Source organism: Triticum aestivum, chromosome 7B (assembly GCF_018294505.1).
Source record: "Triticum aestivum cultivar Chinese Spring chromosome 7B, IWGSC CS RefSeq v2.1, whole genome shotgun sequence".
NCBI lineage: Eukaryota > Viridiplantae > Streptophyta > Magnoliopsida > Poales > Poaceae > Triticum > Triticum aestivum.
The window spans coordinates 703,184,906-703,188,769 of record NC_057813.1 but is presented as its reverse complement, the minus strand read 5'-3'; positions in this window follow the sequence as shown (position 1 = coordinate 703,188,769).

Here is a 3,864-nt window from a genome sequence, read left to right as displayed (position 1 = left end):
TAACCTATAGGAAACTAAGCATATAAGCTCTAAGTTTGTATATTAGAGCCAACTTAGGTAAAATGAAGCTAACCTATGTCATTTTGGAAAAGAAGAAGAATAAGAAAAAGACTATAAGCTTATTATGTAAACTTGATCATTTTGTGCTAACATAAGTTATTTTGGAGCTAACCTATAGGAAACTAAGCATATAAGCTCTAAGTTTGTATATTAGAGCCAACTTAGGTAAAATGAAGCTAACCTATGTCATTTTGGAAAAGAAGAAAAATAAGAAAAAGACTATAAGCTTATTATGTAAACTTGATCATTTTGTTCTAACATAAGTTATTTTGGAGCTAACCTATAGGAAACTAAGCATATAAGCTCTAAGTTTGCATATTAGAGCCAACTTAGGTAAAATGAAGCTAACCTATAGGAAACTAAACATATTAGAGATAACATAGGTAACTAAGTATATATGTATCATTTTGGAGAACTGACATACCTGACAAAGTTCAGTTCTCATGCATTGTTCTTCTCCTTCTCCTTCCTCAGCCTGATGCGCCAAGAGCGGCGAGGCAGTGGAGGCGGTGAAGGCAGTGGGATGTAGTCTTCTACCACAATTGGCGTGGTCATGTCGCCTGGGATCGCCGGCGCCACCACCGATGCGTGGTCATTGTCAGGCACCACCACCATCGTGAGGCCACCTTTAGGCACGACCATCGCTAGGTCATCCTCAACCACCTAAATCTCTTGCCCATGGTAAGCCACCACCATCTCTTGCCCTTGGTCAGCCACCACCAGCGCTAGGTCATCCTCAGCTTGATGCCCATCGTCATCCTGCAGCTCCTCATCCCCACTCTGCTCATCTTCTCCCGCACTCCAGTCCGAATCATCCTTCTTGTTGTCTATGTTGCTGCCAGAATCGCTGCTGCTTTCGCTACAGCCAGAATCGTTGCTGCTTTCGCTACAGCCATAGTCGCTGCTTCTTTGGCTGTAGCCAGTGTCGCTGCTGCTGCTCCCATTACCTGTCCAAAATGCAACAACGACCGTTAACAATCGATGTGAGACAAAGCCAAATGTAGAGGAATAAGAAGAGGCAGAACATACCGGCATCATCATCGTCAGCGTAGCGCATGCGACACATAGTCGTGTTGAACACCTTCACGATGAGCATGGTGGCGTCGTCGTCGTACCTGAAGAGAAGGAAGTACCCCAGCCGCAGGTCGTAGGCACGGTAGAACTTCTCCCACCCACAAGACAAGTACATGTGGCCCTCCTTGATCACCAACTCCACATCCCACTGCCTGCGAAACCCGCTGCCGGCCTGTCGCAGCTTCACATTATTTGGCGGATCTTCACCCATCAGCATGTTCATAAAACTGTCAGGCAGCCTCTGCAGTTTGGGACAATGAGTGATGTAGCAAACAACAGATATCATAATGAGATGGGTGAAGGGGAGATCTCTCGTTTTATATACCTGCGTCATGGATGATACTGAAGTCTCAAGTATGATAGTGAAGAACTCGGAAGCATCCAACTCGTATTGCGGTGTCGCAGAGCGGCGGTGGCTGCTTCCCGCCATCTCTGATAAGCAGCAGAAGAGACCAATTAGTACCCTTACAACAGATCATAAAACATGCATGATAACATGCATGATGCCCATCATGCATCATTTTCTAACCAAGGCATAGCTCAGGAAAACCACTTTCTTTGACCAGAACTAGCTGATTACCCCAAATCTCATGGTAAAATTAGCAAGGCAGAGCATTTCTCTTACATGACCATAGCAAGAATGACACACTCCCCTAATTATTTTACCTGCCACTAGGATGAGCACTTAATTGGATTGATTGTGCTTTCATTTTAAATTTGTAGGTAAGAACAATGAACTTATAGAAACTCCTTAATATGAATATTATACCGATGGTAAAAGAAGTGAGACAAGAAGTGTCTGCAGCCTTGAGTCCCGGGACCTGAAGGTTGTTCACCCTGCTCATATCAAATATTATGTTGTATTAGCATCAAGTAGATGTAAACTAACCTATAGCTGGAAACTAAACATATAAATGGTTGAAATACATAATTCTAGCTGTAAACTAACCTATAGCTGGAAGAAACTAGCTAGAAAAAGTGAAACATGGGAGGAACCTGCTGTCAGTTTTAAAGAAGCTGATTTTTTTAGGGGTAAGAAGCTGAATTGGTCATTCTCCATAGAAATCATACCAATTCTAGCTACATGGGGGAGCTGCTAATTCATCTTCACCAACCAAATTCAGTGAATTAAGCACATAATCCAGTCAAGCTAGCTATCGCTACCAATTGCTGCTACTTCAGTTTTAAGCAAGCATCACTATGGTACTCCAAATCATTAAGTCAAGCTACTACAGTGCAAGCTAGTGCTACTGCATCAATGGCCATGTAATGCTTCTGGGAACTGAGTGGATATGTTTATATGCAAATTGACCATAAAGCAGTGATCTGCACATTGGTCCAGATGTCATTAACACTAAATCTAATAACCACTAATTAGCCTAACCACCTAAGCCAATTATACTAAACTATAGCTAACTAACCTAAGGGCCGGCCTGTATGCGGCAACAACACCAACGCAACTACTACAAGTGACAACAATTAGCAGAAAAAAGCAACGGCAGTAGCTTAGCATCAGCATCAGCGGCGGCGGGGGTGGAATTTGGCCTTCAACCCTTAACATATGAAGCACACATTTGTCTCAGCTCATGGATTTTAGTATTGTTTGCAAATGACAGCGTCTCCAGAAACAGAAAAAAAACACCTAAAAATAAAAGAAAATATAGAACATATCAAATGGGAGGCTAAGAAAATCCAAAATGATAAAGCATGCATCTACGTTGTGTCTAAAAACAGAACGAAAAAAAGATCTCCAATCAAAAGAAAGTCAGACATTTTTCTATCTTTGTTCCTGAACCGTGCTGTGCTCAGACAAACTGTAATCTACTCCTACTATAGAACAGTAGCCAAAAAAACTGGTTAGCGCAAATGAAGATAACCAAATTTTGGTTAGGTGGCCTTAGGCTCAGTTTACAGTTGTTGCGCTGGATTGTGAAATCTAATAGATCTTACTGCTTCAAGTAAAATTGAGAGATCTTCACCTAGATGAATCACTTTCGACAAGCTACTAACAAACTATTGAACATCCATCCCGAGTTCTCAACGCCAAAATGTGCAATCAATACTTCATTTTCCAAGAACAAAATGTGCAATCAAGTGTGTCTATCATTGTTCAGCTCATCAACAGCAAAAATATAGTCCAAGCTAGTGTGGATGCAAACCGGTCCCTTGTCTCACCGTGAAAGAGAGAAATTTAGAGCTAATGCACAATGTCAAGGTCAAGGTCATATGCCAGGACCAATTATCATATCAGTAACCATGTCAAGGTCATATGTCTCTGTCTCTGTTAGGTGATTCGACCCATGCACATGTAAATGTTCTGTCGCCTTTGTAATCTCCTCTCATTTTTCTTTGCAAAGCAGAAGATATCAGGCTAGATACATGAGCTGAGACAAATGTGTGCTTCATCTAGCTAGAGAGGGCGGCGCGGTGCGTGCGTGAGCAGGCTAGTGAGTTGGCCGGTGGATCAGCGCCGCACCTGGGGTTGGGGCCGGGGCGGGAGCGGGCTGCGGCTACGGTGGCCGGGCGGAGGTCCGGCAGCGCTCCATCTGGAGAGGGGAGGAGGCCCGAAGCCGGAGCAGAGACGACGGGGTTGCGGCGGTGCGGGGGCGCGAGGCCTCGTGTCGTTGCCGTGGGTGCTAGGACAGTGGGGAGGCAGAGGGCACGGCAGAAGGGGAGGGAGGGAGGGAATGGGGAGGAAGGGTGGAGAGGGAGGAAGGAGGAAGGAGGAGA